The sequence below is a fragment of the Hyla sarda genome, chromosome 1 (genome assembly GCF_029499605.1).
Source record: "Hyla sarda isolate aHylSar1 chromosome 1, aHylSar1.hap1, whole genome shotgun sequence".
Classification (NCBI taxonomy): domain Eukaryota; kingdom Metazoa; phylum Chordata; class Amphibia; order Anura; family Hylidae; genus Hyla; species Hyla sarda.
Genome location: NC_079189.1, coordinates 254,562,194 through 254,574,509, shown reverse-complemented (window position 1 = coordinate 254,574,509; position 12,316 = coordinate 254,562,194). Strand labels below are relative to the sequence as shown.

Here is a 12,316-nt window from a genome sequence, read left to right as displayed (position 1 = left end):
GTATGAATTTTAATAGGGGAAGAGGAAAAAAACTAAATGAAATAGATGAAAATCAGGCTGTTCTTCATGGGTTAACTACAAAAAACACTTCCCAAGTAGGAGGAATTCCTATACTCAAGACATTTACACAGACCAGTATTTCCCAACCAGGGTGCCTCCAGCTTTTACAAAACTACAACTCCCAGCATGCCCGGGCATGCTGGGAGTTGTAGTTTTGCAACAGCTGGAGGCCCCCTGGTTGGGACACACTGAGACATTGGGATTCAGAGGAGAATATATGAATTCTGGTGTGAATAATATTTTGCGTACTTATTAACTAGGAGCACATCGTATGATAAATAAGCGCAAGTCCACACACCTTACCCTAGCTCATGCAATAACATTGAAAGCACAGCAAAATGATAGTGTTGCTGTTGCTGTGTAAGAGGGGGCGTGAAAGAGGAGTTACAAAAACTGGAGTTTGAAAGCAGGAGGTTGAGATCGCTGTGAGTGTTAACATTTTTTGTAGACCTTGTGGGTTCAGAAATTAAGTGTAATTTTGACTGTGTTTTTTCCTATACATTTGTGACATCCCCATAACTAGATGGCCTCCATGTTGGAAAATGCAGTCCAATGTACATCCTGTTCAATGTATGCAATCCTTGAACAACAGTTTGAGGGTGCATATTGTTGTGCGAGATGTGTGCTAGTTGTCCGTTTGGAAGCCCAGATCCTGCATCTAGAGGAGCAACTGGCAACAATGAGAAGCATTAACAACATGGAGAGGAGTCTCGTGCTCACTGAGCAGGCACTCTCGGGGGTAGAGGTGGGGGAGGACAGTGGGACGGAGTTGCAGGACAGTCAGGCAGCTAGCTGGGTTACAGTTAGAAAGCGGGGTAGGGGAAAAAGTGTCAGGGAGGCTAGTCCTGAACTGGCATACCCCAACAAGTTTGCCCGCTTGGCAGATGAGGGGGATGCCATTACAGAGCTAGCAGAACTGCAGCAGGATACCGCCTCTGACCGCCAGGGGAGTGTCTGCTCCAGTAAGGAGGGAGGGAGGAGTGCAGGGCAGGCCAGACAGGTACTAGTGGTGGGGGACTCAATTATTAGGGGGACAGACAGGGCAATCTGTCACAAAGACCGGGATCGCCGAACAGTGTGTTGTCTGCCTGGCGCACGAGTTCGGCACATCGCGGATCGGGTTGACAGGTTGCTGGGCGGGGCTGGAGAGGACCCAGCAGTCACGGTACATATTGGCACAAATGACAAAGTAAGAGGTAGGTGGAGTGTCCTTAAAAATTATTTCAGGGACTTAGGCCGCAAGCTTAAGGCAAGGACCTCCAAGGTAGTATTTTCTGAAATACTACCAGTACCACGAGCCGCACCAGAGAGGCAGCGGGAGATCAGGGAGGTAAACAAGTGGCTCAGAAGCTGGTGTAGGAAGGAGGGGTTTGGGTTCATGGAGAACTGGGCTGACTTCGCTGTCAGTTACCGGCTCTACCGTAGGGACGGGCTGCACCTCAATGGGGAGGGTGCAGCTTTGCTTGGGGAGAAGATGGCTAGAATGGTGGAGGAGTGTAAACTAGGGACTTGGGGGGAGGGAACCTACAGCAAAGAGGGAGAAGATAGTGTAGATAGAGAGGTGGGAATTATAAATGTACCTGGGGGTGGAGCGGAGGGAGGGGTTAGAATAGTTAATAGGAATAGGCTTCATAGGAAAATAAAACTTACACCCTTGAATCCCATTAACCCCAATAACAAAGGATGGAAATGTAAAGTGTATGTTCACAAATGCCAGAAGCCTAGCAAATAAAATGGGGTAGCTTGAGGCCTTGATACTGGAGGAACATATTGATATAGTTGGGGTCACTGAGACATGGCTGGACTCCTCGCATGACTGGGCTGTCAATCTGCAGGGGTTTACATTGTTTCGCAAGGATAGAATGAACAGAAAAGGTGGTGGAGTCTGTCTGTATGTAAGAAGTGGTATGAAAGTCAGTGTGAACGATGCCATAGTGTGTGATGATTCTGAGGAGGTGGAATCGCTGTGGGTAGAATTACAAAAGGAGGGAAATACTGAAAAAATAATATTTGGGGTAATCTACAGACCCCCTAATATCACTGAGGAAATAGAAGGTCGGCTGTATAAACAAATAGAGAGGGCCGCCCGGGCAGGTACAGTGGTAATGATGGGAGATTTTAACTATCCAGATATAGATTGGGGTCCGGGGTTGGCTAAAACTACAAAGGGGCGACAATTCCTAAATTTATTGCAGGATAATTTTATGGGCCAGTTTGTGGAGGACCCAACAAGAAGTGATGCCTTGTTGGATCTGATCATTTCCAACAACGCAGAGCTGGTTGGTAATGTAACTGTGCGGGAAAACCTTGGTAATAGCGACCACAATATAGTTACTTTTGACTTAAAATGTAGAAAACAAAGACAGGCGGGGAAGGCAAAAACATATAACTTTAAAAAGGCAAATTTCCCTGGGCTGAGAGCTGCACTACAGGACATAGACTGGGGGGGGGGGTGTTCTCAAATACTGATACAGAAGCAGGGGTGTGGAAATTAAAAAAAAAAACTACTTGTCCAAGGGACTAAAGTGGAACACAATCTACTTGTCCCTCAAGAAAATCCACTTGTCCTGGTTGATGAAATAATTTCAACCAAAATAGTCTGATCCCCCCCCCCCCCCCCCACTAGATCACCAGGGATGGATATAAAATCCCTTTAGACACTGCTGACAGCAGTGATCTAATGGTTTAATAGCGGCCACAGTGATCGCAGTATGCCAGGCTATTAGCGGCCGGAGAGCTGTAGCTCCTCTTACACCCGAGACAAGCCCAGGGAAGTCTAGATGTAACTTTTTGATCACCTTATAAAAAATTTCTAATATGAAGTGACCAAAAATGAGCAATTCTGGACCATTTTTTACATTTACACTGTTCACCGTACGGTTTAATTAACATCATATTTTAATAGTCTGGACATTTCCACATGTAGCGATACCACTTATGTTTATTTTTGTACATTATTTTTATTTAAAGAAAATTGGAAACTTTTATTAGGAAAGGGGCTTATTCACATATATACGCACTTTTTAAAATATTTTAATCACTATTTTTCAGTCTCAATAGGGACTTATGTGTTATCTGACCATGTACATCTAATTTTTATGAGTCTAGCACCTTTATATATATTTTTTATTACACTTATTTAGCTCACTAGTCTGAATTCCTCTCAAAAAGAGGGGGTGTGGCCTCACTGTGTAGGTCTCCCGCCCCCCCTCCCTCAGTATGCTGTCTGCTCACATCTCCCCTAGAATTAGCAAACCTACAACCCCCAGCTTGTCCTCACTGACAGTAGCGGCACACAAGCTGACAGTGGGAGGATTTTTCCTCCAGGTGTGAGCCCTGCGCTCACAGCTGTCAATCAAGGAAGTGTGTCCATGACATAGGTGATTATGCATGGACACAGCAGGACTAGTATGTGTCCAAGCAGGCCGGGGGGGGCAGTTATATGACTGGCTTTTTCCGTTCAATTACAAAACCTATTGGTTATTAGGGATGTAAGAAAAAAAATCGATTTGCGCGATTATCGCCATTTTTTCACTTGGCGATACTGAATCTATTCAGAATATTTTTGAATCGATTCTTTTAGGGATGTGGAATTTGTATCTCCTGACGCCCGGAAAAGCATGTCTCGGGCATCAGGAGATACAAGTTCCCCATTTGTGGAGCCGGGCAGGTCAGATCTGACGCGGCGGCGCTCTGGGTGTACGGAGCGGGCTCTGACTCGTGCCCACTCCATACTCTGCAGCCCCCGGCTGTTCTCAGTAGCTGGGGGCCGCCGCTAATAGCCAGCATGCGGCGATCAGCACAGCTGGCTATTAAAGGAGTAGTCCGGCGTGCACTTTTCTCATTTAATCCCGTCAGGGCTGCAAAATAAAACACACTTTCTCTTACCTACCAACAAGCCCCCGGAGTTCCGGTACAGGTGTACGGTCCCAGGGCTGTATTCTTCTTACTTCCTGTTAGCCCGGCACATCACACGGAGCTTCAGCCTATCACCGGCCGCAGCGATGTCCCGCCTCGGCTGGTGATAGGCTGAAGCTCCGTGTGACGTGTCGGGCTAACAGGAAGTAAGAAGAATACAGCCCGGGGACCGAACACCTGTACCGGAGTGTATCGGAGCTCCGGGGGCTCGTTGGCAGGTAAGAGAAAGTGTGTTCTTTTATTTTGCAGCCCGGACGGGATAAAAATAAGAAAAGTGCGCGCCGGAGTACTAGATCGCCGCTGTCAAAGCTGACAGCGGCATCTAAAGGGACCTGTGAATGCTCCCTGGGGGGCGATGTATCGGGATATATCGCGATGTATCGTCACCTAGACGGTATCGCGATGTATCGGGATATATCGAATCGCCACACTGGTATCGCGATTCGAATCGTATCACCAAATTCTTGGCGATTCACACCCCTATTTGTTATACATGCTTTTCAACCTATCAAAAGTTTTTGTATCTGACAGTGACCATTTAAAGAGCACCTGTCAAGTTTTTATATAGTATTCCTTATGTAAAAAGAAGTCTTATTGCAATATATGTTCATAAACAAAAAAAAATTATATTTATATCAGTTTTTATCTTGCTAAAAAGTGGCCACTAGGGGGGGGGGTCTCTCGTATAATGTTTTCCAGGCGCTGCATATGCTTAGGACCAGTGCCGGACAGGCACTGGTCCGTTTTCCGGAAGTGCGGCTCTGCTCAGCTCTCGCTCCCTTCCTGTCCATCATGCAGGTGGGAGCGAGCGCAACATAATCACCTGCCCCTCACATATGCTATGTAGCGCAGGGTGCACGGCAGGCAGCAAGCTCCAATGTCCCTCTTCTCTGTATGCTTCGCGATCTGCATAATGGAGAGAAGGGGACTCAGACTGCCTGCCGTGATTGGCTCACAAGACCGAGCGCAACATAGAACAGGGAAGGTCACCAAACAATATAGCTGAGAAAAACTATACAGTGGTCCTCATAACTATAAACTCCAAACACAACCAGAGTATAAATAATGACATAACAAATCTTTATTGAGACATGAATAAAAAACAATTAAAAAACATAATGAGAGGTAAAGCAGACAATACAAGGAAGATAGAACAGGGAAGGGCGGGAAGAGTTAGGCTGAGTTCTCATCACATTTTTGCAACTGTTTTCAATCAGTTTTTCTAAAGAAAACTGCATGGCAAAAAACGGATGGAAGCGTATGGGAAAAATGAAACAATATGCGATTTTAAACCGTATCCGTATACCTTATACGGTTTTTAAAAGTGCATACGGTTCCATCCGTTTTTATATAACAAAACTGTCCATTTTTTATGGGAGGGGGTGTTGGGTGATGACTTTAGGATGCAAATGTGCAGAGTAAAAACCGTATACAGTTTCCCGTACGGAACCGTGTACATGTGCATTTCCCATTAACGTCCATATTAAAAAAACTAATGTGGTTGCAGTACGGTTTTTAAACTGGAGACAAAACCATGGTCCACGTACGGGAAACCATACACGGTTTTTACTTTGCACATGCACATTTGCATTCTAAAGTCCCCACCCAACACCCCTCCCATTAAAAATGGACAACATTTTCAAAAACGTATGTTTTTTTTTTTTATAAAAACAGAAGAAACCGTATGCACTTTTAAAAACCGTATAAGGTTTAACATCTCATACGGTTTACTTTTTCCCATACGCTTCCAACCTTTTTTTTTTGCCATACGGTTTTCTTTAGAAAAACTGATTGATAACAGTATGGGAAAAGCGTGGTGTGAACCCAGCCTTACCATGCAGGCTTCATGTGATGTTACGCCTGCAGCAGCTAAAGCTGTGAGGGAGGAGAATTTAGAAGGCTATAACTTGATAAACAATGGCCCAAATGGATAGAGAAAACGTCATATGCAAAAGATGCAGTTGATAAATATGGTAAATATGGAGATTTACTTCATTATCAACTACTTCACATGAAAAAAATATTTGCACAGAAAGTTTTTACACAATTTGCGCCTAATAAGGCAAAAGACGACTTCTACCACTATAATATAATACATTTCCCCTCAGTTTAGTCTACAAGTATCAAATGCCTGGCTTGTGTTTGAGGCCCCAATAACATGTTCTTATCAAGGATTCAATATGGATTCTAAAAGGTGTGAGGGCTTTCTGGTATGCCCCAAAGCTGGATACAGTCCTCTCATTGTGGCCATATTACCTCACCCGCTCTGGTAATATGACTCAATGCAGGTCTGAAGGATACAGCAAACTTTCTACCAAAACAACATTTCCCAGGAACGTGATAACGGCGGAGCTTTCCAGGCAGTGACTCGTGCGCCTCTTGCACAACACGCCTCCGGAATCCAGGCCACTTATCTGCTGGACCCGCAAAGGAAAGCGAGCGACAGCAATGCCTAATCTCTAGACGCCAAGCCGCAATCGCACCACACGGCGCAGATCGCCTGCGTACCCGCGTCTGATTAGCTTTCTACCGCAGACAACTAAACCGCCAAGAAAGCAGTCCCCCGAGTACGGCCAGCGGCCCGACTGGCAACAACATGGGACAATAGGTTTCTGCATGTTATTGATCCAGGCGCGTGCTCCCTGGTGTACCTACCTGCAGGGCTCTGCAGTGGAGGGGGCACTGCTCACAGCCTCCGAGACACCCGCTGCTGTTAACATGAGAAGGGCTGACGCGCGGCGGGGTTCGCCTCCCTTATATAACCTCCATGAAGGGGAGTGACCGTAGCTCACGTGATAGGGGACGCCCGTTAGAGCTATAGGTTCAGGCCCGGACTCACGTGACGCGCTGCGCCGGCCTTCTCTATACGTGCTGCAAATCACAGGTCTCTCCTTTGCTGCTGCATCACGCCGTCAGCTTCGCTCAGACCAGTTCCAACCGACCTAGAACTCCGGACTCCTCCCCACGTGACATGAAAACATTGCGTCACTCTCAGGGAGTGCGCACTAGAACGAGGGAGGCGAGCGCGTGTGCGAATGTCATTATCTTCGAGGGGAGGCCGCCATGTTGTTGTTGCTTTACAGACGCTGCTAACACGTCCATATTTGTTATTGACTAGTCCAGTGTTTCCCAATCAGGGTACCGCCAGCTGTTAAAAACTACAACTCTCAGCATTTCTGCTGGGAGTTGTAGTTTTGCAACAGCTGGAGGCACTTTAGTTGGAAAACACTGGACTTATACTAATAGTAGAGGGACTTGTCATACCCTAACTGCTCCCATGCCCTCAGTCTAGCCATAACCACCTGCAGAATGGTAATACCTTTTTAACTCCTTAACCAATGTCAGTAGAATTATTTTCTTGCATGTGATACAGCAGGTAAAATAAATAAGATTTGTTATTTACTCCCTTATAAATCTGGCCAATAGGGGTGTCCCTTCTGGTCCAGACTGCTTTTGACAGACTTTGGTCTTCAGGTGGACTGGCAGGAGACCAAACTCAGGAAGTGCGGTCTGGCAATAGGCAGTGAATAGAACGCGCTCTCTGTGTATGAAACAGACAGCACTTCCTGAGTTTGGTCTCCTGCCAGTCCAGCTGAGGACCAAAGTCTGTACTTTTAGCGAACAGAAGGCAGTCTTTATTTTATTTTACCTGCTGTATCATATGCAAAAAAAAATGTAAGGACTTCAAGGTTTTGTAGTTTTTGCACTTATTATTATTATTATTTTTTTATTTTATTTTTTTAAGGCGAGGAGGAAAAGAAAATTAAACACTCTCAGTTTTCCACCTACAGACCAATATGATGGCTTGTTTTTTTGAGCCACCGATTTTACTTTGTAATGAATTAAGTCATTTCACCACAAAATGTATAGGCTAAATTGAAAAAATATCCTGCCATTTTGTAACTTTTGGGGCTTCCGCTTCCATGCAGTGCACTTATCAGTAAAAAATGACACATTGGCCCTGATTTACTTAAGTCCAACTGACTTTTTTTTCTCGGTTTATGAGTCAACATTTTTGTCGCACCATCCGTGCAACTAATTCTGCACCCAAATTTTACACTGCACAACCTACACTTTTAAAACACTCTGAGTGGGTTTTTTTATTACAAGGAAATGGGCGTGGTTAACCAAAAAATGGCCATGTTCCCAACAAAAAGCCAAAATCACTCCTGAAAAAGCATGAGTTTGGCTCACAGAATAAGGCTGGGTTCACATCACGTTTTCCCGCGTTTCCAATCAGCTAGGAACACGAGCAGAGACCCCCTTACCTTGCTCCGTCGTGTCCGATCAGCGTTTGATTGCTCCAAGCCTGAGTTACAGGCTTGAGCAATCAAGCCCCTATCTCGCTGATCCATGCAAAGCTATTGCTTTGCAGGGATCAGGGTAAAAGATCAGTGTGTGCAGTGCTATAGCTTCCTATGGGAGCTATAACACTGCAAAAAAAAAAGTTAAAGGTCATTTAACCCCTTCCCTAATAAAAGTTTGAATCACCCCCCCCCCCCCCCCTTTTCCCATTAAAAAAAAAACTGTGTAAATAAAAATAAACATATGTGGTATCGCCGCCTGCGTAAATGTCCGAAATATAAAAATATATAATTAATTAAACCGCACGGTCAATGGCGTACGCGCAAAAAAATTCCAAAGTCCAAAATAGAGTATTTTTGGTCACTTTTTATATCAGAAAGTCCAATCAATACAAATATGGTACAAAAAAAAACTTCAGAACATGGCGCAAATAATGAGCCCTCATACTGGCCCGTACACGGAAAAATAAAAAAGTTATAGGGGTCAGAAGATGACAATTTTAAACGTATAAATTTTCCTGCATGTAGTTATGATTTTTTTAAGAAGTACGTCAAAATCAAACCTATATAAGTAGGGTATCATTTTAACCATATGGACCTACAGAATAAAGATAAGGTGTAATTTTTACCGAAAAATGTACTGCGTAGAAACGGAAGCCCCCAAAAGTTATAAAATGAAATTTTTTCTTCAATTTTGTCGCGCAATTATTTTTTTTTCCGTTTCGCCGTAGATTTTTTGGTAAAATGACTGTCACTGCAAAGTAGAATTGGTGGCACAAAAAATAAGCCACCATATGGAATTTTATGTGCAAAATTGAAAGCGTTATGATTTTTAGAAGGTGATGAGGAAAAATGAAAATGCAAAAACGTTAAACTATTTTTCCATGGCCTTACAGTTCTACACAAGGATTTTTAGAACATGTAATGCATTTTAAACTTTAAAATATGCCTATAATCATAATTTTTTTTTTTGGGAAACTCCTATATTACATGGTCTAAGTCCATTTAATTTTTTGTTCCATTTTATTGCCTAATTTCCATTAAATCCTGTGTTATGCTTGTTTGGGTTGGCACATGCTATTGATGATTTGTATTCTATAGCCATGTTTTATAGTTTTATATGCGACAAAAAAATTTACGACACATGCAACACATTAGTAAATCAGCTCACAGAAAAAGAGGAGTGAAATCTAAAACACTCCAGAAACAACACTCGGATTTTAGTAAATCAGGGCCATTATCAAATTATATACCGTATATACTCGAGTATAAGCCGACCCGAGTATAAGCCGAGGCCCCTAATTTCAACCCAAAATCCCAGAAAAAAAAAAAAAAAAAAAAAAAAAAAAAAAAAAGTTATTGACTCGAGTATAAGCCTAGGGTGGGAAATACATCATCCCCCCCTGTCATCATCCAGACCCCCATCATTAACATCCTCATCATCATCACCCTGTCATCATCCAGACCCTCATCATCATCACCTGTCATCATCCCCTTGTCATCATCCTACACCCCCCTTCATCATCCCCTTTTCATCATCCCCACCCCCCTTCATCATCCCCTTGTCATCATCCCACACCCCCCCTTCATCATCCCCTTGTCATCATCCCCACCCCCCTTCATCATCCCCTTGTCATCATCCCCTTGTCATCATCCCACACCCCCCTTCATCATCCTCTTGTCATCATCCGCCCTCAGTGGTCTTCAACCTGCGGACCTCCAGAGGTTTCAAAACTACAACTCCCAGCAACTCCGCGCTTCGGGCCCAGAATAGAGGCGTTGCCTTGACGATGACGCAGAAGTACGTTGGTAATGAACGTACCTCTGCGTCGTCGTCAAGGTACCGTGACTATTCTGGGGCTGGGCCCGAAGCGCTTAGAAGAGGCCTCCCCGGTGAAGATAGCAGCCCGGAACCACTATCCCACCGGACGACCTCCTCTCCGGACAGTCCTGCAGCACCGGACCAACGCCGAAAGGAGGCGAATATTGTACAGAACTAAAGGGGGTGAGAGGGGGCTGGATGATGTCGAAGGCCGCAGTGGTCTTCAACCTGCGGACCTCCAGAGGTTTCAAAACTACAACTCCCAGCAAGCCCGGACAGCCGATGGCTGCCCGGGCATGCTGGGAGTTGTAGTTTTGAAACCTCTGGAGGTCCGCAGGTTGAAGACCACTGCGGGTGGAGAGTTCACTCGAGTATAAGCCGAGGGGGGTGTTTTCAGCACGAAAAATCGTGCTGAAAAACTCGGCTTATACTCGAGTATATACGGTAGGTTTTAGTTTGTTTAACATTTTTTTATTTTATTACTTTTTGTATGAAAAATAGCATGTTTAAAATTGTTCTCTTCTGATCCCTATAACCTTTTTATTTTTCTGTATACAGGAGATGTGTGCGGGCAAATTTTTTGCATAGTTATCTGTAGTTTATGTAAGGGCAGCGCTCCAGCCGTTCATTCTGGCCGTGAGCGCCCCCTCTCCCCTGTTATACTTGGTCCTGAGACTCGCGGTGCAGAATGTTCCTGCACGCGTGTCCCGGTCGTTCTCTCTGGCTGTGAGTGCCCCCGTCTAGTGCCTGCGGTGGCTCTGTGACTCGCTATGCGGGACGCGAGTCCCGTGCGTCTCCACTTCCTTCTTTGCCGGCACACGCATCCCCTTTCCTTATGATGCGCGCGTGCCGGCGCTAGATTTAAAGGGCCAGTACGCCCATAATTGGTCACCTGCTGGGCAGACTGTATATTAGCCCAGCACCTCCCCATCATAGTGCCGGATCTTCGTGCCTTGTGCCTTAGAGAAAGCGTTATGTTTAGTGTGCCATATTAGTGTTCCTTACCTCCAGCCTGTGACCTGACCTTGCTCCTTTGTTGCCTGACCTTGTGCCTGTGACCCGACTATGCTCCTTGCCACCTGCCTTCTGACCTGTGCTTCATCCTGACTATGCTAAACATCTGTGCCAAGTTCCACCTGGGCAACCTGTGTGGACGGATCGTACCACTGGTAGCGACCTGGGTGCCGCCTGCAGCTGCAAGTCCATCCCGCTTTATGGCGGGCTCTGGTGAAAACCAGCAGCATCCTTAGACTCCGCTCCCTGGTACGGTTCAGCCATTGTTCACACAGGTCAGCGGATCCACTACTCAGCCCTCATGGTAAGACCATTACAGTTTAGATCAGTACCATTCTTGGTATAAAAAGTGACCAAAATACACAATTCTGGACATTGGTATTATTTTTACGTATATGTTATTGTCCGTTCGGTTTAATTAACATTATATTTTTATAGAGTATTTACGCACGTGGCAATACCACATATGTTTTTTGTTTTTTTTCTAAATGGGAGAAGGGTGATTTAGAACTTTTATTAGGGAAGGGGTTAAATCACATTTATTAAGATTTTCTTACATTGTTTACACTATTTTTAGTACCTTCTTGTATTAAAGCGCAACTGTCATGAAATTTTGGTGCAATAACCTGCACACAGCCTTTGTACTGTGTGCAGTTGGTGGGTATGGCAATATTTTTACATGAAATTTGGCAGCTTTCATGACTGCAAAAAAGGCTTTTATTCAAAGCCACTGATGATCGGATAGGCGTGGCGCGAGGTACGCGATGCCCCGCCGCCACCACGACCACCCCACCCCTACCCCGTATGTCCCCGCTGGGACCTCTGTGTGATTGACACACAGGTCCCAGCGCATGCGCCCTTCAGCTAATCTAACCTGCGCGCCGCTGTGTGTCGTCTTCCTCCTCAGTGCGCCTGCGCAGTGCTAGGTGCAGAGAGCGAGCTTCCTCTCTGCACCTAGTATCGAGAACTAACCTGCTCTGCGCATATGCACTGAGGAGGAAGACGGCGGCGGGAGCAAGCGGTTGCTGGATGACACACAGCGGCGCTGGTTAGATTAGCTGAAGGGCGCATGCGCTGGGACCTGTGTGTCAATCACACAGAGGTCCCAGCGGGGACATACGGGGTAGGTGTGGGGTTGGGGGTGGTGGCGGCGGCGGGGCATCGCGTACCTCGCGCCACGCCTATCCGACCGTCAGTG

At 45.5% G+C, this 12,316-nt stretch overlaps 1 protein-coding gene across 2 annotated transcripts in view; it reads right to left on the bottom strand.

Annotated features, from left to right (window-relative positions):
- Nucleotides 1-6,967, bottom strand: part of MKNK2 (MAPK interacting serine/threonine kinase 2) — a 104,500-nt gene extending 97,533 nt beyond the window's left edge. Inside the window, exon 1 of one of the 2 annotated variants that reach the window (XM_056570972.1) lies at nucleotides 6,818-6,967. The gene's annotated coding sequence lies outside the window, so the exon portion shown is untranslated. The other variant, XM_056570963.1, reaches the window with a different exon arrangement.
- Nucleotides 6,968-12,316: the final 5,349 nt, after the last annotated feature.